The following is a 26,644-nucleotide window of genomic DNA, read 5'->3' on the forward strand; positions in this document are numbered from 1 at the left end:
ACTTGGGTAGTGCTGTCAGACAAGAATAAGCGAAGCTATTGTAGTGCATTTCCACTTACCTCAATATTTTGGATTCTGAACAGAAGCAAAGGATGAAAAACCATGTCAAAAGCAGAACTCATGTCCAGCATAACTAAAAGAGCATCTTTACAACTGTACAGATTACTCCTAGTGTCATCTGTCACAGTGAGCAGAAGTGTCTTTTTGCTATGCTGTTCTGCTCACTATGACAGATGACACTAGGAGTAATCTGTACAGTTGTAAAGATGCTCTTCTACGCTGTTTGTGGAAACCATAGTGACTTGTGTGGAGAATAAGATTCTTCTCTACAAACTTTGAGCATTGATGCTGTTCTACTTCCTTAGTGATCCTAGAGATCAGAGAAAAGTTGAAAATAGGTCTATTGAGAGAGAACATTTTAGTCCAGATTTGATTTCTTTAAGAGAGGACAAATCCTCACCTCTTTTCAGACCTTAGCAACTATGCCCCATTGGTCTGACCCAGTATGGCTATTCTTATGTTCTTATATACTACTTTTACCTAGTTACTTCTGATGCTTGCAGCTAAAAGAAAAAAGTCAAAGTGGTAGAGAGACCTAAATGATGATTCCTCAATAAACCAAATGAAACAGCAAAACCTGGAACAGGAGTTTGATATTGCAAACCTCCTCATACATACAGTGGATCATCTCATATTTTGGTGTTCAGGGAATACAGCCTATGAGAACAGTATTTATTATTTATATTTTGCTCACACCTTTTTCAGTAGTAGCTCAAGGTGAAGTGACTTACCCAAGATCACAAGGAGTAGCAGTGGGATTTGAACTGGCCACCTCTGGATTGCAAGACTGGTGCTCTAACCACTAGGCCACGCCTCCACTCCCAGTAGAGTTGACTGTGCTTGTTGAACTAGATACAAGACTCCATCCAAACAAAACAGTGATGGGTTTGGTCACTTTGAAGTGGAGCTGAAGATGAAGTCGGTTACAATTCTTGATGAACAGATGTCACTACCACAACCAGGGCCAGTCTTAGGCAGAGGCGACCAAGGCGACCGCATAGGGCCCCGCGCCTAAGGGGGCCCCACACGGCACGCCTAAGGGAGCCCCTCGCAGCACGCCTCAACTCTGCCTCGCTCGTGCCTCCGCTCCGACCTCCACCACTGCTCGCCTTAGTCACCTGAGATGATCCCCATTCCCGCGGCTCGGCCGCTCCGCTCCCGCCACCACCGGCGCGGCGCCCACCCCTGGCTTGGGCCCGCTGAGCCCGCCATCAGCTCCCGAGTCCCCGGACCCTGGCAACTAACTGAGCAATGCCAGCGAGCCAGCCCAGGCAGCGACGGCCCCGCCCTCAATGGTGATGACAGACAGTTGCAGCGCGACGGCTCACCTCCAGGCACCAGCTTCCCGCTCAATGTCCCACCTTCTGATGTATTTCCTGTTTCCGGACGCGAGGGCGGGAGTCACTGAGCGGGAAAAGCTGGAGCCTGGTCGGAGGTGGTGAGGACGTGAGGTGAGCCATCATTGCTGACGCCAACAGTTGTGCACTTATGCCAAATCGAAATCGGATTCCATGGAGGCAGGAGATCAGGAGAAGTGTCTCTCTCATCTAACGACGCTTGCGGAAGGTGCAAGGGTTGGAAATGTCTGCCTCTCTGAGAGGAATTTGGCCCAACAACATTAGTTGCTGGAGAAGCTGAGCAAGTAAAATCTTCTGGCTTGGAAGAGGCTGTTTTAACATATCTGGGTTATTTTCACATAGATCTGCAGATATTTCTCCTGATAAAAGTTTGGATGGCAATAGCAGATTTAGCTAAAACACTGCTTCCAGTAATTAATGATTTGACACCTCGAATTAATCATTTGGAAGCTAGACTGCAATCACAGGAAGAAAAGATTACTAAGCTAAAATCTGAGAATGGAAATCATGAAGTAGCAAAATCTGATATAAAGTAGGTACAATCAGTTCAAACTATTTAGTAACTGATGTGGCTACTTGCCTTTCTGGTTTGATGGGTTACAGAGTAATAGGGGAATTTGAAAGTACTGGATCTTTTCTTAATAAATTTTCCCTTTATTCTCCTTTGTTATGAGAATTGGAACTACTAATTGTAGTGGACTTGAACTGAATAATTTCTGGGGAGGGGAGATTTCATGATAGCAATGTGCTTATTATTTCAATCAGTTTTTTTGTACAAGTTTGCTTCATTTGTCTTTATTTGAAATTTCTTAAATAAAAAAATGTTCTAAAAATGGAATAATCTTATCAATGGGGTGGAGCTAGGGTGGGGCGGGGCTAGGGTGGGCCCCCACCAAATTGGTCTGCATAGGGCCCCGCACTTGCTAAGACCGGCCCTGACCACAACAGACTACTGGATATCTCATGGAAATGTTACATTGGCGTGACTGTCCACTGGATTGCTATTCTTCTTGTCTGACCTTAAGGCTAAAGTGTTTCTATACATTTGATATTCTTGAAGATATTCAAACAGAGTTTGCCATGAGATGAAAAATAGGATGACAACAGACAATGATTCAAATTTGTGAAAGCCTTCTCTGTAATTGGACAGCATGACAATGATAACAAGATGCAACTGATGAATTAGCACTATTACTAATGCAGATGATAATGACAATGATGATGATAAAGCATTCTTTGCTATAAGAAAGTCAGGTGTTTCAGACAGAGATTCTTTGATCTATAACCTGCAGACCCAGTAAAAAGGCACCAGTAATGTTGCGGCCTAGCCTGATTTAAAAGAATTTGTTTTATCAGACTGAACCATCCGCTTCCTGCTAGTGCAATTGTTGAACACCTTTTTAGCTGTGGTGGATTAATGACTCACAAGTGCACACACAGGAGTGACAGTCATTTTCAAAATATAGTTTTACTAAAAGCAAAGTGGATTGAATTGTAGAGCAATAAAATTGTTGGGATAAAAAATTTAACAATTGTTGCATTCGCTGTATTTATAATATAAGGCAGTAACTTTTATACTTTCACTTAAATACATTTTTAATGTGTTCTTCATTGTACTTTTACTTAACTATTAAAATATACATTTATTTTTACTTTTACTTGAGTACTTTGACCAACACTGCCATCAAAAGCATATAAGGATAAAAAGTAACAAAGAGAGACTTTACCAGGGGTGAAGGAAGAGGATCCAGTGTGGATAATGTTAGCTGCATAGAAAGCAGAGCATATGAAAAAATGTGATGGCTTTCAAAATATTTGAAACTGCTCTGAGGCATAGAAAAGGTTGAACTCATGATTAGGTGAGGATTGGAAACAAAGATTTTCATCATTCACTGTAAATATACTATATGCAAGGCTCCTATATCACAGGCTGTACAGTTGAGCCTCTAGTGTATATAACTTGAAAGTCTATGAAATTATTTTGGTTTTTTTGTTGTTGTTCTTAAATGTTAATGGTGTCAATCACACAATTAAGGGGTCCTTTTACAAAGGCACACTGGTGTTTTTAACGCATGCTAAACACTAGAGACGCCCACAGGAATATATGGGCATCTCTAGTTTTTAGCACATGCATATTTAATGCATACACTAAAAATACTATTGCACCTTTGTAAAAGGACCCCTATGAGCACTAAAAAAAGAATGTGTGAACATAATTTTATTGCAAGAGTTGCATCTTATGGATACTGAGTCTGCCAAATTGATCAACAAGTGGAAAGGGCAGGGCTGCTTTTTGGCAGCATGCTGGAAAAAGATTAGGTTGATTACACTGTTTAAGAACACACTAACTTTTAATATAGAGCTCAGCTGGATGATGAATTGGGTAGATGGAACACCTGTATGGATCCCCTGTATAAGAGCGAGCAAGAACCAACATTGGAATACTGAAACAAAAACAGTACAAGACCGGTAAACATTAGTGCTAGAAAAAGGAAAAAAGAGAAATTGGGGGTCTGCTTACATGTATCCAAGCTGTACTGCATTTCCCACACCCATATCAATGAAAAGTTAAAAATAGCACAAATTGTGCCCAAAAGGATAACATAACAACATGTCCTGTAAAACTCACTGCATTGAAGGACAAAAGAGAAAAATAAAAGCATGTGCACTAAAAAGCAATGATCCAACATGCAGGAGACAATACAGTTTGTATAAATGATAGGAATCATTGTCACTAGGACGTGGATTTGAAAATACTCCTCCACATCAACTGGCTCACGTTTATCCATATTTATTCACACCTTCAAAAAAATGCAGCAGCTTGATGAGGGAAGCTTTCTCTTGGCTAAATCCATGTTGACTCATTAAAACATGTCTTTCTTTCAGTAATTTTGTCTTTATACTAGTTTATACCATTTTGCTTGGCACTGAATCAAAATCACCTGGTCTGTAGGTTGTTAGATCACTCCTGGAACCCTTTTTAGAAATTGGCATTACGTTAGTCACCCTCCAATCTTCAGGTACTGCAGAAAATTTTAATGTTAGGTTACAGACTAATAAGGGGAGGGGGGGATTTATCAACCTGTGTTAGGGTACTAACCTGCATTGTTTGCTCCTTAATGAGATAAACATATTATTATTTATTTTATTTTTCAGTTTTTATATCCCACAATTTTCCCACCACTGGCAGGCTCAATGTGGCTTACAACATTTATTACAAATAGTTGAGTACAATGAACGGAAAGAGATAGTCAGGGTGGAGGGTAAGGATAAAGAAACGGGTCAGTCCAGAAGGGCCATGTCCTGAGGTCAGTGTGGTTGGACAGGTTCGTTGGGGTATGCGTGCTCAAATAAGCAGGTCTTAAGCGACTTCCTGAAAGGCAGATAATCCCGGATCGTTTTCACTGATTTAGGCAGTGCATTCCACAGGTGAGTGCTGACGTAGGAAAAGATGGAAGCATACATGGTTTTATATTTCAGTTTAGAACAAGCAGGGTAATGGAAGTTTAAGTAAGACCAGGCAGTTCTTAGGGAGTTTCTTGGTGGTAGGTGGACTTGGGCATCCATGTACGCTGGGGCTGTTCCGTAGAGAATCTTGTGGACTAGGGTACAGATTTTAAAAGTTATACACTCTTGGACAGGAAGCCAATGCAATTTCTCATGAAGTGGACTGGAGCTGGTGAACTTCGACACTCCAAAGATGAGTCTAGCCGCTGTGTTTTGGACTGTTTGTAGCTTCTTTAGGAGTATGCCTGTGCACCCTGCATAGATGCCATTGCAGTAATCTAGGTGGCTCAAGACTAACGATCTGACCAGATTGCAGAAGACTCCCCTTGGGAAATAAGATTTCACTCGCTTTAATTTCCAGAGTGAGGAGAATGCTTTCTTGGTGGTTGCGATGGTATGATCCAGTAGCGTTAAGTTCCGATCTACAATAACACCTAGTATACGTAGGCTTTCAGAGATGGGTAAGGTAAAGCCTGGCACGGTTAAGTTAGTGGGCCTAAATTTATTAAAGGGAGAGGCTAGAATCAGGCAGTGAGTTTTGTCGGTGTTAAGTTTTAATTTGAAGGCGTTGGCCCATGCGAGCATGGTGTTTATTCCAAGGCTGATGTCATCAGTAATTTCAGCGAAGCTCGTACAAACGGGATGTAAATAGTGACATCATCTGCATAGATAAATGGGTGGAGACCAAGTTTTGAAAGGGTTGCAGCCAGGGGAATCAGCATTACGTTGAAAAGAGTAGGAGAGAGTGGTGAGCCTTGGGGCACCCCACAGACCTGGTGCCATGGAGAGGATAACTGTGAGTCAGACTTTTTTTTTTGGTTACATTTGTACCCTGTGCTTTCCCACTCATGGCAGGCTCAATGTGGTAGGCAATGGAGGGTTAAGTGACTTGCCCAGAGTCACAAGGAGCTGCCTGTGCTGGGAATTGAACTCAGTTCCTCAAGACCAAAGTCCACCACCCTAACCACTAGGCCACTCCTCCAGACTTCACTTGGTAGGTCCTGGTGGTTAAGAAGCCGGCTAGCCAGGCTAGAACATTCCCACCGACACCGAAGTAGTCGAGAAGCCGTAGCAGGATGGCGTGGTCTACCATGTCGAAAGCACTTGATAAGTCAAATTGAAGTAAAAGAATGCTCCTCCCTATTGCTATTTCCTGCTTGAAGCTTGAGAGAAGCGTGACAAGCACTGTTTCAGAGCTGTGAAGGGCACGGAAGCCTGACTGTGATTCATGGAATATTGAGAATCCGTCCAGATACTCAGTGAGCTGTTTGTTCACCATGCTCTCCATAAGTTTTACAAATAGCGGTATGGATGCAATCGGGCGATAGTTTGTTAGATCAGCACTATTCTTTTTGACATCCTTTGGGACTGGGGTGAGTAGTATATTCCCATGAGTGCCAGGGAAGAACCCGTTGCCCAGCATAAAATTCAGGTGCTGTGTTAGAACAGCTATGAAGCAAACAGGAGCACTTTTAAGTAGATAGTTTGGGCAGATGTCCAGGTAGCAAAACTTACTGGAGAATCTGCGGATCTCTTGTGTGACGGATTTGACAGTAAGTGCAGAAAAGCCCAAGAATGTTCTATCTACTGGGCAGCCTTCTGGATCCGGAGCGAGGCTAGCGATGAACTGTTCTATTCCTGTGCAGTGCTGTGGTAGGGATCTCCGGAGACAAAGTATATTATCATGTATTACATAGTAATGAGATGCAAAACATGCAAATGCATGTAAAGCTCTCATTACTATACTGCAGTTTGCAGTGTACACCAGGTGCACCGAGTTAGCCACTATATAGCCAGTAAAATAATCCTAGCTAAAAGCTGGGGTTATTTTACCGCCTGGGAGCAGTCTAATGGTTAGTGTAGTGGACTGCAATCCTGGAGAACCAGGTTTAATTCCAACTGTAGCTCCTTGTGGCCCTGAGCAAGTTATTTAACCCTCCCATTGCCCCAGGTACGAAACTTAGGGCCCTGATTACTAAGCTGCACTGTAGGCGCACAAACTTAGCATGTGCTAAAATATTTGCAAGCCTACAGTGCAGTTTAGTAAACAGGGCCCTTAAATTTTCATCTCACTAGGGACAGAGAAAATACCTGCATATACCCCTGAATTCTATATATGGCACTAAAAATTGTGCAGGGATATTTGGGCATGTACCCAAATTCCGCACATAATTAAATTACTTAACAAGCCAATCAGTGCCACTAATTGGGTGCTATCAACTATTGGTGCAATTGACAACAATTTGCAATGCACCATAGGCAGTCGGTGGCCCAACTGTTTGGGGAGGCTAAAGGGGGCGGGTTAGGGGTGGGGCCAGGGGTGGAGCTTAAATCCATAATTGTGTGATAACACACAGAAAAAATAAATAAATAAAAATAAAAGTCACAATTAATACCTTTTATTAAATTTAGATATTAGATATGTACCATATGTCAAAGAATAAAGTGGTTGCTCTAAGCATATTCTAACTACAATCGCTCAACTGCAAAACACTATGCACAACTTTGTCCAAAAACACACTCAGAACCTTTCTGTACCATAAATATTACACTAGGCAGACCTAATACACCAATATACCACCCATATGGAAAATGCAGACCGTCAACAATATGAAACAAGGGATCATATCATCACAATTCTCATGTAGAGCCACAAAACACCCTAATTCATGATTAATGTGGGATAAAATGTCATAAATAAGTAAATAAATATAAACTTTTAATGTTGAGCACCTGATTCTCAAAGTGGATATATTCCAAACACTATAATGAAAATAAAATTATCTTTTCTACCTTTGTTGTCTGGTGACTTATACTGATCATGCTGGCCCAGTATCCGTTCTGCTGCTATCTGTCCTCAGTGCAGGTCAGGAAGTCATCCTCCTTAAATATCTCCCTGGTAACCCAGGACACCTCCAGCCAACACCCCCTGCTTTCCCAGCAGTAAGGTAAACAAACCATAAACCAATTTCTACAACTGCTAGAGGGCTTTCACTGCAGCTCCTGCTGTGAGAATGGCGGTAAATCAACAATTTAATCCCCTCAGAGCAGCTGGACTCCACAGCTGATCAATTCTGCTGCAGCAGGGGGGAGGCTTAGCCTCTCCAAGCCTCTTATACCGGGCGCCTATGCAATGCACTATTCTATAAAGATGTGCATATAAATTGTTTTAACGTGCAACAGAAAAGGGTATGCAGTCATCGGAGGAACATGTGCAGGTCAGGGCATTCACAAAAGATACTCGCAGAATTATAGAATTCAGGGGGATCCATGCTTAGGTTAGGCACAAAGATTTACACCAGGTATGAGCTGGAGTAAACCCTTGCTTCTAAAAGTTCAACATTGATCCCAGTTTTATGCACTAATTTATAAATAACGACCAACTTGGAGCGCCATTTTTAGAGTAGAATTCAGTGCTGATTTTTGCAGCTACTATAAACAGCATCAAGTTTGCTTATATATTTAATTTGAGACTTAGAGAGTGTGTTTGCCATGCTATAAAGTGAGATCCTGTTCCTGGACACAGCAACTCTTTGGTGCTTCACAGAAATGTGGACTACCTAACTCTGCAGTGCTGTTGTGTTCTTTCAATGAAAAGCTGGGTGTTCAGCCTGCTGCTGTAGCCTAGAGGTTAGCACAGCAATCTTAGAAGCTATGAAACAGGGTTCAAGTTCCACTACAGCAGCTTTATCAACTTCTATCAAGAAATATTTTTCCATATACCACAGATCCTATGGTAGCTGCTGTGTGACAACCTTCTGCAGCAAAGTTTGGCACAGAGGTCCTGAGCAGATTGTTCTGAGGTTGTTGTCTGTGGGCTCAGGCATTTGATCTTGTGGTCTGTGCCAGGTGCACATTCCCACTGTAGTTAACCCATAGAGAACCTGTGAAAGTGGGCTATTTAGGATGTGTATATTGTTGCCCTTTGGTCTACCTGCTATGTCCAGTGCAGATACAAAACATGATCATTCGAGTAGTTGGTTCCAGGGAAATGCAGATGAGACATGACAGGGGTTCACACCTGCCCTGGATCCAGCATGTGGTGGATCCAAATGCCTCTATTCTATCCTTATCCTTCTCAATCTATCTGCTGCTTTTGACACTGTTGATCACAGCCTACTCCTTGATACGCTGTCCTCACTTGGATTTCAGGGCTCTGTTCTTTCCTGGTTTTCTTCTTCTCTCTCCCATCATACCTTTAGTGTATACTCTGGTGGTTCCTCCTCCACTTCTGTCCCACTGTCAGTTGGTGTACCTCAGGGATCCGTCCTGGGAACTCTTCTTTTCTCCATCTATACTTCTTCCATTGGTACTCTGATCTCATCCTATGGTTTTCAGTACTACCTTTATGCTGATGACTCCCAGATCTACCTCTCCACACCAGAAATCTCAGCAGGAATTCAGGCCAAAGTATAAGCCTTCCTGTCTGAAACTGCCGCCTGGATGTCTCACCACCATCTGAAACTAAACATGACCAAGACTGAGCTACTTATCTTTCCCCCTAAACCAATCTCTCCTCTTCCCCTATTCTCTACTTCTGTGGATAACAGTCTCATCCTCCCTGTCTCATCAGCTCATAACCTTGGGGTCATCTTCAACTCCTCTCTCTCCTTCTCTGAACATATTCAGCAGACTGCTAAAACCTGTCATTTCTTTCTCTACAACATCAGCAAAATTTGCCCTTTCCTTTCTGAGCACACTACCAGAACCCTTATCTATACTCTTATCACCTCTCGCTTAGACTATTGCACCTTGCTTCTCACAGGTCTCCCACTTAGCCATCTCTCTCCTCTTCAATCTGTTCAGAATTCTGCCGCACGACTTATATTCTGCCAGTGTCGCTATGCTCATATTAGCCCTCTCCTCAAGTCACTTCACTGGCTTCCTATCCGTTTCCGCATACAGTTCAAATTCCTCTTATTGACCTATAAGTGCATTCACTCTGCAGCTCCTCAGTACCTCTCCATTCTCATCTCTCCCTACACTCCTCCCCGGGAACTCCATTCACTGGGTAAATCTCTCTTATCTGCACCCTTCTCCTCCATCGCTAACTCCAGACTCTGTTCCTTTTATCTTGCTGCACCATATGCCTTGAATAGACTTCCTGAGCTGGTACGTCAAGCTCCATCTCTGGCCGTCTTCAAATCTAGGCTGAAAGCCCACCTTTTTGATGCTGCTTTTAACTCCTAACCCATACTCACTTGTTCAGTACCCTTATTTTATCATCTCCACCTTAGTAATTCCCTTATCTCTTATTCGTCCTGTTTGTCTGTCCTAATTAGATTGTAAGCTCTCTCAAGCAGGGACTGTCTCTTCATGTTCAAGTGTACAGCACTGCGTACATCTAGTAGCGCTATAGAAATGATAAGTAATAGTACTGTGAGAGTACTTGTAAACCCATGCATCAGACAGGGCATTGTAATAGCATTCCTTATCCCTTCCTCCCTTCTGCTCATCACAGTGAGCAGGAAACCTGTGTAGCAGCCTCAGAACCTTAATATCAGTTAGGGCATTGAAAGCAGAACACAGGACACTCATAGTAGCATGAAATGTTGCCACTATTTGGGTTTCTGCCAGTATTTGTGACCTGGCTCGGCCACTGTTGGAAGCAGGATAATGGGCTAGATGGACCATTGGTCTGACCCAGTATGGCTATTCTTATGTACATTGTAACAATATAGAATAAAAATGTAAAAATTATAATAACCAATAGAAAATAATGATTAAAATAAGAAAAGTAAAAGTACAAACATTTCTCAAAAATAAGATTAGTAAAAAAATAATATATAAAAGTATATACACTGAATAAAAAGGGTTAGGGAATGGGGATGGAACACTATGGCCAAAGAAGGAGGAGGGAGAGGGCGGGGGGGGGGGGCATACTATGAATTCCAGGAGCTGCCTCAAGAGGTGGGGCAGACTAAGGGTGCTGGGAGGGGTAGGGTCCTCCAATCTCAATACTTTGAGGTATATGTTGTAGAGCCAGCTCTTTCCATCTACTGTTTTTGTTACTTGTATGTCTGTCCATCCTTACACATTTGTTGTGTATGTATGAGAGACTGCAAAAAGGAAGTGAAACTTCTGAAGAAGGTCCAGACCCATAACGTAGGCAGAGGCAGAAGGAGTAGCAATAAAGTTCCCAAACCTACTGGCACAAGAGAGAAATGGGTAAAGTGTGAGGGGATGAAAGAGGAAAGGGGAAGGAAGGGTGAAAGGAGATGAAAGAGAAAGGAGAACTGAATGGAAGAAGGCAAGGGAAGAGAAGGGTAGAAGGGGAGGAAAGAGAAGGAAAGAGAGCGGGGGGGGGGGGGGGGGTGAGTAAAGAGAAATAAAGGGGCAAATGGGCTAATGCAAACTATCCACACATTCACTATCTCCTGTCCTCATATTTCTCCCAACCCTTTACTAGCAGAGGAATAGTCTAAAGGTTAGTGTAGTAAACTGAGAACCTGGTGAACTGGGTTCAATTCCTGCTTCTTCTCCTTGTGATTCTGGGCAAGTCATTTAACCCTCTATTGCTCCAGATACAAAAACAGATTGTGATCCCACTGGGGACAGAGAAAGTACCTGCATATAATAAAAGTAACTGCTTTAATTGTACCACAGAAAGGCAGTATATCCAATCCACAATCCCCCATATTCACTCAGTACTTAGGGCATGTACTTTTAAGCTCAGTTTTTCTTACTTCCAGCATTCCTTCAGCACAGTCTAATATCAAAAATCCAGAGTTTGACCTTTATTGAGAGGTGAAAAATACATTCTTTCAGACCATGAAACTACTAAATGTCACGACTGTGCCCTAATGGTTTATTAGAAAGCAACATAAGAGCTGTCTGGGGAATGCACAAAGGCCACTCAGCTTATCCTGGCTCCATCCTACTTTAGCTTTTCACTTTCTATGTGGATGCTATATCTTTGTTAGAATAACCTTGCCTGCCAGGTTCTTCTACACAGTCATCTGCTTTCCAAAATCTTTTTTTGTGCTTATTTTCCTATGGCTTCTACTGGTATATTCTTTTTAGGTCTATCACTTATAAGCTTTTGACTAATAAGGAAAGAAAAGAAGAACCTTAAACACTCAACCTCTTAGATGGAATGCAAATTTGGAGTTAAGATTCTTTTTACTGGAATCTGCATACTAAGAACATTCTGCGTATCGTGCATAGCTTAATGAAGCTAATGTATGTGCTTCACAGCAGCACAGTGAACAGTTTTCAGTCTGATTTGTCAAGGTCGGTGTTTCTCAATTCTTTCCTGGATGTACACCTAACCATTTGGATTTTCAGGGTATCTTTAATGAATATACATGAGCAATATTTGCATACACAGTATCTCCAATATATGCAAATGTATCTCATGCTTATATAATCAGGGCCACTAAAGTTTCCTATATAAGCTGGGCCAGCATCTGCTCATCCACAGGATATGTGTACAGGGAGAAGCATGTCATGTGATGTATCAAGGAGAAGTATTGAAGTAAGGTCAGAAGGGGTATGTAGCGCCTGGTTGGAAGGTCCTTGACCAACACCCCTGCACCATTCTTCCCAAACAATGAGCTTCCCAACCAAGAAGACTCTCATAGTTAGTGACCACCACCTCATTGGGAGCATCCAGGAGAATCCCTGTAAGAGGTGACTGAGACAGTTCCACCAACTTAGGCTACGCCAAGCCCTGAGGGGGAAAAACAAATGACAGTCAAAGTCCTGGGAGATGGGTGTCCATTGGGACAAAAGAGCTGCCTAGAAAGGATACATGTGGGCTCAAGCCCAAGGCACCACTTCCAGAGTTGCCAAGAAGCTGGAAATAGCCCCAGACCCATGAGCTGGCACAGGTACTCTCCTGAGGTTACAGTTTGCCTCTGTGATAAACATCACTCTTTAGAATGAATTGAACCAAACCACCAGGTATTCCAAATTCTGAGAGGACACATCTCTTCAACAAGGCCTACAAAAATTATCCTTAATGAAACAAATCACTCCTTACATCACCCACATGCTTTAAAACACCCCTCACATGACCTTACCTAACACCTAACATCTTCTAATTCATTCCTCTTCTACCTCCAGATTATTACTGACTGCATCTAAGATTATGTAATGAACTTTTCATATTAACACCCTGTAAGCCACATTGAGCCTGCAAAAAGGTGGGATAATGTGGGGTACAAATGCAATAAATATAAGACAAGTGGCTCCTCAATTGATCCATCACTCAATCTAAGTGCTTCAGGGTTTAACATAGTAAATGATGGCACATAAAGACCTGAACGGTCCCATCCAGTCTGCCCAACTGAATGGCCCATCCAGTCTGCCCACTTGAGATGTTATCACTCTGGAGTCTGCTTCAGAGTTGTCCCAGATGAGCCAATTATCCAGGTAGAGATGGACTCAAATGCCCTGGCAATGGAAGTGTGCTGCTCTATCACCATCACCTTGAGAAGGTGCAAGGTGCTGTTGCCAAACCAAAACAGAAGGTCCCAAAACTGAAAATGCCAGCCCAGGATGCAAAAATGCAGGAAGCACTTGTGGTCCACTCTGATGGGAATGTACAGGAAAGATCCAGTGATGTGAGAAACTTACCTGGATGGAAGGCGAAGATCACAGATAGTCTCTAACCAAAAATGTGGGACCTTGAGGCAGATGTTGACCACTTTGAGGTTGAGGATGGGCTGGAAGGAGCTACCTTTCTTTGGGACCATGAAATAAATGGAATAGTGAACATGAACTCACTCTCAGGGAGACATCGGTTTCATTCCACCTAGATCTAGCAGATGCTAGAGAGTGACTAAGATGGCCTGGTGCTTTGCAGCCAAGCCACAGGGTGAGACTATGAAGGCATCCTGGATTGGACAAGCAAACTCCAGGGTGTAGCCTCAGTTGATCACCTTGAGGAACCATTGGTAAGGTAACATGGGTCCACCTGTAGCTGAAGAGGGCCAGCCCACCCCCTATCCAAACCAGCAAGGAATCTATGCACCCACATTGTGGACCTCTGGAGCATCAGAGCTGAGGGTCCCAAAATCTCCTAACCTGTTAGGGACATAAAAGGTCCCTTGCTTGAAGGGCCTACTGGGGCCCAGAGCAAGTACAGACTGATGCTGATTCACCTAAAATCATCTTTGTCTCCTAGGACAGGGCTTAATCAAGGAGAAAAAATGGGACGCTTTCTGACACAACATGGGGAACCAAAGAGGGCAAGCCTCCCCCAGGTCTTTAACAAACTTCTCCAGATCCTCCCCCTAAAACAGACAACCCTTGAAAGGAAGTTGATTCAGATACTTTTTTGAGGCTGTATCTGCCACACAGTAGCGCAACCAAAGTCGCCTTCAGGCTACCACAGCCAAGGTCACAATAGGAGGTTATTTGCACCAAATTGTAGAGGACATCTGCCAGGAAGGCCTTCCTGATTCCAGCCAGGTCCCCTCTGGGGACTCCAGCAACTGTTGCAAATATCGCAAAAAGGCTCATACTTACAATCTGCCAGGCTGATAAGAAATGTAGAAGAGGCATTGCCTGAGGACAATGTCACTGAACCAAATTGGGCAATGGTACATGCACCTGAGAGTCTGTAGGAAGGTCTAATTGGAGTGGCTTTTGCTCATGGGGAAATTTGGCATCAGACTGGGGAAGCTTTGGTGGCTCAGAAGACACCTTTGTCTGAGGTAACATCATCTGGAACCCTCTTCTGATCAAACCATAAGTCATTAGAATCCTTGTGCACTGTGCTGGTAAGACTAGACACTTTTCTTTGGCATGCTCTGCTGACTTGAAGGTCTTACTGAAAGAACTACAGTGAGGGAGTGAGTAGTATAGCTGCAGGTGTCCCTGGAAACACTCCCTCACTGAAGTTGCATGTTAGCCACCTTACAACAGGTGTCACTAAGAGGATGTAGTTTAACTGCCTGAAAGCGGGTGGCAATAAACTGCTAAAGCAGGTTCTGAGTCAGAAGGGTGGATCTCAGAGGGAAAGAAAGTTAAATGCCCTGAAAGAGTGTAGAACCAGTGAAGCCTTGAGGGAGTTCCAGGGAAGAAGAGTGGCCCTAGCCTGTGTAATAGGAAGTCTTAAGTCTTTGCTGCCAGGGATTCCAGGGTTGTGTAATCACAAGTGAGGTAACTGAAGGATGCCAAGGTAGGCTAATTATCCCTTGGCTATTGGAACTGTGGTTACAATAAAGGAAGTTATTGCATGTTGAAGAGTTTAACCAAGCCATGGGTAGGCTACTGGAACTGGGACAGTGTTGGAGAGACTTTGTTGGAAGTACCAATCCTGTGGGGAAACAGGGCTGCTGATTATGTTATCAGGGATTTATCTCTCACCAACTCTCTAAATTTAGATTCAAGGCAAGTTACAACCAGTATAAATAAGAAGCTGGCAACAAAGCATCAGAAATTATACAAATGCAGGAAAAAAAATCATTAAATGCAGTAAGAAAGTTAAGCACCCCCTCCCCCCCAAATCTAGTAAATATATTTTCAAAGCTTTACAAAAAAAAAAAAATAATAATTCCTCATTATTCACACAGGAGATTATTCCAATAGCATATAGCCAGAAAAAAAGAAGTGAGCAAAAGTGCCCTTAAACCATATGTTTTTAGTTGAAGGAAAAGGTAGCAATAAGTAATTACATCTTCTAGAAACTGTCCTGGATTTCAGCACAGTCACCAAATGAGATCCATCCAAGAACTCGAACACTAAAATGCCATAAAAATGACCTGAGACTTCAAGGGCAATCAATGCAGTAATCATACGTTCCAGCTGAGTTTTCTGGAATATTAACACGTCTGAGTTCTGAATCATCTGAATTCTAAAATGTTGTTTAGAAGAAAGAATTAAATATAACAAATTACCGTAATCTAATAGCAATACAATTGTTAATGGCAAAATAATCTTAAAATGATCTTCAAAAAATAAGATCTTAGCATCTGTAATTGTTTTAAAGTAAGCTTTTCTAATCAATCTATTAATTTGTGGTTCCGTCGTCATAGATGAGTCCAGTACCATTCCCAGAACTTTAGAAGTTATAGCTACATTAAACCAAAATGCATCACCTCCCACAATTATCTGGAGGATTTTAGTTAAATCCAATGAAAACAACAATGTCTTGGTCTTGTTTGCATTAATTTAGTCCTGACAGACCGTTCCTCAGACCATTCCGTTATCCTTTTTATACAACCATTAACTTTAGAATAAACAGAAGCTATAGCCTGACCTATGGGAAGCAGAAAGAAATTATCATCATGCATATGACATCATAATCGCACCAGAAGCTAATAAGAGTTGACCAAGGGAGCTCATGTATATGTTGTAAAGGAGTAGAGAGATGGGAGAACCTTGGGAAACACCACAAGGAGATTCCCAAGGGGATAAATAGCAGCTATCCCTTAGAACTAGATACTGTTTTTCAAAAAAGATTCAAATCAGTTGAATTGCTGAAACCAAATTCAAATAACATATTCTCCTTGTCAGTGGCGTTCCTAGGGGGGCGGACACCCGGGGCGGTGCCCCACTCCCCGGGTGCAGCACCCCCCCCCCCCCCCCCCGATGCAGCGCGGACCCCCCCCCCCCCCACGAAAGAGCCCCCCTGGGTGCATGCCCCTGGGGGGGTGCCGCAGCGCACGCCTGCTGCGAGTTTACTAACTTTGCTCGTTCGCTGCAGCTCCCTCTTCCCTGGAACAGGAAGTAACCTGCTCCAGGGCAGAGGGAACTGCAGCGAATGAGAGAAGTTAGTGAACTCTCGCAGCAGGCGCGCGCCGCGGCACTCCCCAGCGGCGTGCACCCGGGGAGGACCGCCCCACCACCCCCACTTGGTACGCCACTGCTTCTTGTATGTAATAAGTAGATGTATTTTGATTTTTTTACCTGCAATCTTGTGCTCCATTTGTGTGAGGTCACACAGCCAGATGCAAGCCGATGGTGGGATAAATGTTTCTCCCTACAAAAGCACTATCCATGTACCGCCAGGGCTTGGAGCCTCAGCAAAGTAGTGTAGAGGTTTTGTACAAGAGGTTAAGGAGATCATCTTCACCATATGAGAGGGACCTGAAGAAGTTTTGTCAGTGCTGGACAAGAGCGTTATTGTTGTTGTTGTTGTTTAGCAATTGCAGTACTGGGAGTGCTGCCAGAGCAACAGAGAAAATCTGGCCTGGAGTAGTCAGAAGAAAAGCATGTGTACTTTGGACTTTAGGGGTAAGCCACAAATAGCCAGTGGAGCTGGCAAAGTTAAAAGTGAGAAAAACACTTAAACCCTGGAGACTGTTCCTTAATTGAAGGGCAGAAGAAGAATAGTGTATGGTGCGTCTTCAGAGTGCTGACAAGCTGGGAGCTTAATTAAAGCACAGTATACACCTAAATGAATGGAGGCAGTGCAATTAACAGAGCAGCTGGTCTGAATGAAGAAAGCTTCTGTGGGAAAGTGAAAGTGGAGTTGCTGCTGACACTAGAGCAGCCAGGGAAAGCTGGTCCAGACTCCAGAAGTGAAACTGAAACTGCTACAGAGAAGCTGGCTCGTTACCATATGGCTCCAGAAAAAGGAGGACGGATTGAGCCAGCCGGGTTTTACTTCCATTGCTTTCAATGGAAAGCAACAGAAGTAAAACCCGGCTGGCTCAATCCGTCCTCCTTTTTCTGGAGCCATATGGTAACCCTACCCGGGTGACAGCAGAGCAAAGAAATATGAAGTTACAAGCTGTGCACATTAAAGGCTGAAAGTATTAAAGGCTGACCTGCTGCATTGTGAGCTGTAACTGAAACAGTTTGAAATCCTGGAGTGGAGTAGTTGTTCCAAGCCAGTACTCCAGTATTTACTGGTGGAGGACCAGTACTCCAGTGTATATACTGGTGGGGGACCAGTGAGTGTGCCTTTAAAACTCCAGGATGGACATTTGGGACCAGGAGTGGGAAAAAATCTGGTTAGCCCTACAGCAATGGCTTGTAAAATCGAGGACTACCGGTCCTGGGAGTGGGGCATGGCTGAGAAACAGGGAAAGGCCAAAAAGAGGGCCATAGAACAGGTGATATCTCACCTTGCATCCAAACCAAAGTTTCAGCGTGCTTGTCTAACATTGCTGTCTGGATGTCTCAACGCCACCTGAAATTAAACATGACCAAAACCGAACTTCTCATTTTTCCCCCCAAACCCACCTCCCCACTCCCCCCGTTTTCTATTTCTGTTGATGGCTCTCTCATTCTCCCTTTCTCCTCAGCTCGAAACCTTGGGGTCATATTTGACTCTTCTCTCTCCTTCTCTGCTCATATCCAGCAGATCGCCAAGACCTGTCGTTTCTTTCTTTACAACATCCGTAAAATCCGCCCCTTTCTTTCCGAGCACCCTTGTCACCTATCGTTTAGACTACTGCAATCTGCTTCTTGCTGGCCTCCCACTTAGTCACCTCTCCCCTCTCCAATCGGTTCAAAACTCTGCTGCCCGTCTCGTCTTCCGCCAGGGTCACTTTACTCATACTACCCCTCTCCTCAAGTCGCTTCACTGGCTCCCTATCCTTTTTTCGCATCCTGTTCAAACTTCTTCTACTAACCTATAAATGTACTCACTCTGCTGCTCCTCAGTATGTCTCCACACTCGTCCTTCCCTACACCCCTTCCCGTGCACTCCGCTCCATGGATAAATCCTTCTTATCTGTTCCCTTCTCCACTACTGCCAACTCCAGACTTTGCGCCTTCTGTCTCGCTGCACCCTACGCCTGGAATAAACTTCCTGAGCCCCTACGTCTTGCCCTATCCTTGGCCACCTTTAAATCTAGACTGAAAGCCCACCTCTTTAACATTGCTTTTGACTTGTAACCACTTGAAACCACTCACCTCCACTTACCCTCCTCTCCTCCTTCCTGTACACATTAATTGATTTGATCAATCTAATAGACAAAATTTGATTTGCTTACTTTATTTTTTGTCTATTAGATTGTAAGCTCTTTGAGCAGGGACTGTCTTTCTTCTATGTTTGTGCAGCGCTGCGTATGCCTTGTAGCACTATAGAAATGCTAAATAGTAGTAGTAGTAGTAGTAGTAGCAGGGTAGCCAAAAAGGCCCCAGGATAGAGGAAGATAATGGAGTCTCCAAGAAGGAGCAGATTAAGTGGCCTGCCAGGAGTCAAAGGGCTTCAGGAGGTTAAGTGCCCTGACAAGACAGGAAATCACAAGCCAATCAAGTGGCTGGGCTGCAAGTTAGATGCCTGGGCAAAAGAGTGAGTTGCAACCCAAGCCCAGAAGCCCCAAGAAGGAAAAGGGGGCCTGTCATAGACAACAGATAGAAGTTAAGTGACTGATTCATGTGCAGCCCAAAAGATGGAAGGAAGTCAACCACTGAAGTCTAGAAGTGACTGAGGACCTGGATTGGTTATCTGCCATGGTGTCTCAACCAGGGGAGGAGACAGAACTCCTTGAAGATCACATAGTAGGGGTTCAGGATCCACTTCAGGATTTAGCTAGTGAGTTGGAGGAGGCCGACTGCTGAGTTAAAATACTGGATGAATAATTGCAGCAAGCGACTGGATATGCTGGTCAATTATGGGAGTAAAACAAGACCCTCCAACAACAACTTGTAGAGGTTAAGGACCAGTTGAAAAGTCAAGGTGAAGGAATCAAAGAACGAGAGGGCATGTTGCAGCACATGGAAGTGAAGAAAGCAGAGTTTAAGACAGCCCTTGGATAGCAGGTGGAAGGGAGAAGGCAACTGAGTGTCAAGTCCCTGGGAAGGGATCCAGCAGAGGCAGGAATATAAGCAAGGCTGGAGGAGCTCTAGGCCTTGAAAATCTCCTTAAGCTACAGAGAGGAGCAGTTGGAGAAGGAGAGAAAGTGGTCACATAGCCAGAATGCATGGCTGGGAGCCTAACTGAAGGCTAAGACCCAGGAAGTCTTCTCTCTAAACTGTAACAGAGAACAAGAAGTCACAGAGTTGAGGAGTTGTCTGAAGGAGAAGACAGAGGAGGTTACCCAGCTGCAAGAGCAGGTAACCTTTATGAAGTCCTCCACTGAGACACTGCAGAAGCAGGCAGAGGGGCTGCTTGTTGAAGTAGATAGACAATGGAGCTCACCCAGGTTGCAGAGGAGCAACGGGAGAAGATCTTGGCTGAAGTTAGGCAGTCATGTGAGCAGTGCCAGCAGCTGGAATGTCAAGTAGAAAAGCTGTGCTGCCAGGAAGCCCAGCTTAACAGAGAGTACCATATGCTGGTAGAGGAGAAGAAGTAGCCTGCGGGGTGCAGGAACTGAAAGGACAGTTGGAGAAGTGTCCCAGCTGACCAGTTCAAACAGATGCAGAAGGGGCTGACCGAGAAGGTAGCCAAGAAAACAAAGATACTGGAAGCCAAGGATAGAGAGCTGATACAGCACCAACAAGCAGTCCGAGTTGAAGGACCAAGTTAGTCCTCAGTCTGGACCATCAACAGGCTATCAGGTTAAAGCAGAGGCTGCCGAAGCTGAAGTAGAGCAGCTGCAGCAAGAGTTGGCAGAAACAGTGCCATGGTGGCAGTATACTGAGCTGCAGGAGCAGTTAACATAAGTCTTGAAAAATTATGAAGAGCCTGGAAGCAAAGACTCAGGCTCTGGAGGACCTGAATGCTTGACTCCAGAATGAAGTGCAAGAGTTGAGCCTCCAGGAAGAGGGGGCCTGTGAGAGAGAGAAAGCAGCCCAGCTAGAGTCTCAGGATGAAGTGAAAGGGTTGTTGACCCAGCAGCCGACAGAAATGCAAGAGAAGGTATGCATGGAGTATGTCAATGCGCAGGAGCACCAAAAAATGATGGCAATGCAGGAGAGCAGAATATAGACACTGCAAGGCCAGCTGGCCCAGAGACAAGCCTAGTTGACCCAGATGAAAATTTCCAGGGGGAAAACCTTAAAGGAGTTTCAGTATATGGCAAGCCAGCTTGAGAAAACTACTCAGACAAAGGTTCGGCTGGATAACCAACTGAGAGAAGTTAGGAGGAGAGCAATAGAAAGCAGAAGATACAAAGAGCTTATGTCCTGATTTTCACCAGGCAGATATCTCTCCAAATGGAAGACTTAAAGAGGCAACTCGAGGTGGAATCGGGAATCACAAAGTGCATGGCAGATGCCTTACAGATGGCCAGCCGAGAGCTTGAGGGGGATCATGTACAAAGTGCTCTGGAGATGAAGAGTAGATGCCAAGCAGTTTCTACTCCAAGCAGTTTCAGAAGTGGTTTAGTGGCAAGCCAATAGTCTAGCAAGTGAGCAAACCATATCAGAGGGGTCATACTGGATAGAAAGTGGCCTGGCCAGTAGTGAGAAGGAGGGCCAGTCCAGTGTCCCTGCGTTCTAGAGAACAGTCACCAAGAATGCAGAAGTATTAAGTGAGCTTCTAAAGGCCTATGAGGAAGTCACCTCAAAGCAGCTAAAGGACATTATGGTGAAGTTCTCAAGAATGGAAACCTATGAGTTTCACATTGGAGTTTCACCCAGAACCGTTATGACAGGTGGAGAGTTTGAGTGTCCAGCTCAAAAAGGAGTCTCAAAGGCTATATTGCAGGAGTATAAGCAAACACTTGAGGAGTGGCTGAGAGCAGCCCGGAAAGAAAGGAAGGAAAGGCAACTAGAAGAAATATAGATTGCTAGCTCAGAGTTCACGCTGCCTCAAGATCACTTTGAGTTGGAACTCCAAGAGCCAACGATGATACGGAGACTTGAAGTATCAGATCAGGAAGAATGTAACCTGATTGATACTGAGGAGGATGGTCAGTCTGATACCTCAGAGGTGGGGGTAACAGTTAAGACTGTTGACTTGTGGAATGAGGCATTCATGGAGATGACAGCAGTTCTGTGGAGAGAAGTGAGGTGAAGGAAGCTATTAGAGCTAAAAGAATATCTATTTCACACCAATAGCACACTCCCGAGCTTGACTGGTGAAAGGAATGACTAGGCATGTAGAGGGAGAGCTAAGTGGAGGAACAGAGGTTGGGGAGAGAATTTATAGTTTATTTATTTATTTATTTATTTATTTATGACATTTATATTCCACAATATTCCCACTCAAGGGCATGCTCAATGTGGCGTACGATAGTTAATATGCAGACAATAGTTCAAAACACAATGTCACAAGAGGGAGAAAGAAATAACTGAGGAGGAAAGGAAAAGAGGGGAGGTGATAAATTATCACAGAGAGAGCCGTGGGTTAGGTTGAGGGGCATAATCGAACGTCGCCGGCCAAATAGTTCACCGGCGATCTATTGTGGCGGCGGCGCTACAGCTGGCCGGAACCGTATTATCGAAAAAGATGGCCAGCCATCTTTTCTTTCGATAATATGGTTTAGCCCGGCCAAATGCCAGAGTTTGCCGGGTTTGAGATCGCCAGTTTTGTTTTTCAGCGATAATGGGAAAAAATGCCAGCCATCTCAAACCCGGCGAAATCCAAGGCATTTGGTTGTGGGAGGAGCCAGCATTTGTAGTGCACTGGTCCCCCTCACATGCCAGGACACCAACCGAGCACCCTAGGGGGCACTTCTAAAAAATTTTTAAAAATAAAAAAAAAACTCCCAGGTGCATAGCTCCCTTCCCTTGGGTGCTGAGACCCCCAAACCCACTCCCCACAACTCTACACCATTACCATAGCCCTTATAGGTGAAGGGGGGCACTTACATGTGGGTACAGTGGGTTTTGGGTGGGGTTTGGAGGGCTCAACACTTAGCACCACAAGTGTAACAGGTAGAGGGGGATGGGCCTGGGTCTGCCTGCCTGAAGTGCACTGCACCCATTAAAAACTGCTCCAGGGACTTGCATACTGCTGTCAGGGAGCTGTGTATGACATTTGAGGCTGGCATACAGGCTGGCAAAAAAGGTTTTTATTTTTATTTTTTTAGTGTGGGAGGGGGTTGGTGACCACTGGGGAACTACGGGGAGGTCATCCCCCATTTCCTCCAGTGGTCATCTGGTCAGTTGGGGCACCTTTTTGAGGCTTGGTCGTGAAAATAAAAGGACCAAGTAAACCCAGCGAAAGCCGGCCATCTGGTAGCCACGCCCATGCCCGCACATGTCCCGCCTTCGCTAAGCCGCCGACACGCCCCATTGAACTTTCGCTGGCAAGGTGACAGGAAAGGGCGATGCTGTCAAAAACGCCACTTTCGATTATACCGATTTCACCGCTTTTGAGAGATCGCCGGCCAACTCCCGATTTATGTCGGGAAATGGCCGGCGATCACTTTCGAAAGTAAGCCTGTATGGTCCCCAGAATCTTGGGATTGTGAAGTCCAGAGAAGCTGTCCAGGCCCAGTAGAACTAGTGTGGGTCAGACCCAGGATTACACCTAGAACAACAGCTTCTTGGAAATAGCAAAGAGCTGTTGCAATTAAAGCAAAATAATAGGTCCCACAGTCACACAGAAAGAGCCAAGAGCACATACATTTAACCTGCAATTTTATGGCATTTTTGTGTGATATCATGATTGTTGAGTTTAATTATAAAATCTTGGGGGGGAGGTGGAGGCTGCAGACTAGGAGCCAACAAGTTAATTGAAAGAAGTGTAAGGCTGAAGGTTCACCTATGTCACCCACTACCCTTGCACCAGCACTCTTCACAGGCTAATTTAATCCCATGGTCTAAATACACCCCCAAGATGCCTCTTTTCATCCTGGCTAAAGGCGCATTTGCTGCAAAAGCAGGCACATGCTGCGGAATTCTCAGCTAAGTCATTTTGCCTGGATCAATAGCAATTTACCCAGATGAATGGTTTTGCAAATTGTCCTTGAAGGTATGTGATTGGCAAATGTGACTAAAGAGAGGAACAGGAATACTTAAAGTAAGGGAGGGAGTGTAAAGGAGAAGAAGTACAGATGTAGAGGTCAGTAGGACATGAAGAAAGGATAATCTATAAGTGACTGATCCTACAAAAGAGTATGAAAATGACAAAAGGTTAAAGGAGAGGCTTAAAGTTCATAAAAAGGGGCAGGAGACAAAGAAAGGGAAAGGATTCATGAAAGAAAAGCCTCCTAAAGAGCAGATCTAATAGTGTTAAATCCCCTACAGGTAGTACCTGAGGGAATTCAAACTAAAAAATTAGGGACAAAGATAAAATTCAAAGTAATTAGCTAAGGCAGAATAAGAGAAAAGTGTACATATGATAATATGTATCATATTTTTTGGCTACAGGATCGCCAATACACAACTCCCCGAAGTACATAAGTACATAAGTGTTGCCATACTAGGACAGAACAAAGGTCCATCAAGCCCAGTATCCTGTTTCCAACAGTAGCCAATCCAGGTCACAAGTACCTGGCAAATCTCAAAACGGTACAATACATTTTATGCTGCTTATCCCAGAAATAAGCAGTGGAGTTTCCCCCAAGTCCATTTTAATAACGGCTTATGGACTTCTCTATTAGGAAGCTATCCAAACCTTTTTAAACCCCGCTAAGCTAACTGCTTTTACCACATTCTCTGGCAAAGAATTACTGAGTTTAATTACATGTTGAGTGAAGAAATATTATCTCCAATTCATTTTAAATTTACTACTTTGTAACTTCATTGAATGCCCCCTAGTCCTAGAATTTTTGGAAAGAGTAAACAAGAGATTCACGTCTACCTGTTTTATTCCACTCTGTATTTTATACACCTCTATCAAATCTCCCCTCAGCCATCTTTTCTCCTAGGTGAAGAGCTCTAGCCGCTTTAGCGTTTTCTATCCAGATATAGTTAACCAAATAATATTCAACCTCTTAAAACTGCTAAATGGCCAGATATTATCCAAATATCCAATGTCCAATTATCCATTGGCTCCCTGTCAACGAACGAATAAACTTCAAAGTCCAATCCCTGATTCACAAGATTATCTACGGAGAATCTCCAAGCTACATGACCAACCTGATTGACCTACCAGCTAGAAACGGATCAAAATCCTCTCAAACATATCTCAATCTACACCTTCCCAACTGCAAAGGTCTCAAGTACAAAACTTACTACACGTCCAACTTCTCCATTATAGGCAGCCAACTCTGGAATGCCTTACCAAGACCCATTCGAACAGTTAGCGACCATATACCCTTCCAGAAGTTGCTAAAAACTTACCTCTTCAAGCAAGCCTACCCAAATGACCAGACTTAATCTATGAACCCACTCTACACCACTCCTACCTCTGCATCCCCTGCCCATTTCACCTATCTCAACCTATTTCCTAACAACCACATCTTACCTCTACTATTGCTACAGCTGTGTTCTTTCTGTGATACTATGTAATCCATACTATGTAAGCTGCACTGAACCTGCTACAGAGCGGGGTATAAAGGCAACAAATAAATAAATAAATAAATAAATACAAAGAGGCTAGTTTAGGGGTGGAATTGAGGTGATGCTGGGACTTATCAGATAGCAATGATATTCAGCCACTATCAGGATATATTTATGCTTGCACAATAACAGACCTAAATCTATCTGGCTAGTACCAACATGATCACCACTCAAAATGTATATTCAGTGCCACTAATTATCCAGATAGCCGCACTTAACTTAATCTAATGCCCATGTCAGCTAAAAGTCTAGCCCATGGAGTTGTAGGCAGTGCTTTCATCTCTGAAATTTACACAGGTCATCTAAATTTGGGCATGGATCACAGATGTAAGTCATGCTGAACTCAGTCTGGGAATGCCTGCAACTAATAAGAAATAAAGTAAAAAATAAAGTAAAAGTAGAGTCTACTGCTTGATGTGCCCATGTAAAAAATTGTACATTGGACATACCAGCAGAGGTTTTACAGTACAGCTCATTGATCATAGGAGTACAATTGTGACACAGAAAATTATAATCCTACTTGTAAAACATTGTGTTCAATTTAAACCTTTCTTTTGAATCTTTACAATGTGTGGTGCTGTCCCATATCACTGGAAAATTCTGGTCTAACAGGAACAGCAGTGGAGGAGTGGCCTAGTGGTTAGGGTGGGGGACTTTGGTCTTGAGAAACTGAGTTTGATTCCCGGCACAGGCAGCTCCTTGTGACGCTGAGCAAGTCACTTAACTCTCCATTGCCTGCCGCATTGAGCCTGCCATGAGTGGTAAAGCATGGGGTACAAATGTAACAACCTCAGGGCTCAAATGCAAAGAATGAATGGTGCCATTTCTCTTAATACTTGGTTATGAACTGTTTAAAATGTCATCTTTGTGAAATCTCTTAAAACACGTTCTGATTAGTGCTCTCGGTGAGGAGAGCATCAGATGTCACTCTATTAATAGGCAGGCAGCCATTTCTAAAGTGGAGCAATGCTAACGCTTTGCTGCTAAGTTTTGCTTACTATATTTGAAAGTAAGTTTGTATCTTTATGAGGTTTTGAATAATGAAGCTGAAGTATTTTTGGATTAAGTTTTGCCTGTTATATTTAACAGAAAATACCCTGACCTTGAAACAGCGGAAGCGAAACACTGGCCAACGTCGGTCTGGGGAAAATAACTGACAAAGAAAATGAGATCATTGTATTATAATTGATTCTTGAGCGCATTGAGTTTGTTTAATTGCAGTACAGTTTATCTAAAAGCACTGCTGATGTGTAGAAGTTTTGATATAGTACTGATAAAAAAGAGGTGGAGAGGTTTTTTCTGCTGATGATGAAGAGTTTTCTAGCTCTGTGGGCATTTTTGCCTGGAGTTCTTTGAGGCTTTTCCTCCCACTTCAAGTATTGTTCCATGCTGTTTGACTTCTATGGGAAAATAATATTTGTAGTTAGTGATTAGAGTACTATGTCCTCGACCTATTGTTTTGATGGAGTAGAGTGGGT

The sequence above is a fragment of the Microcaecilia unicolor genome, chromosome 1 (assembly GCF_901765095.1).
Source record: "Microcaecilia unicolor chromosome 1, aMicUni1.1, whole genome shotgun sequence".
Classification (NCBI taxonomy): Eukaryota; Metazoa; Chordata; class Amphibia; order Gymnophiona; family Siphonopidae; genus Microcaecilia; species Microcaecilia unicolor.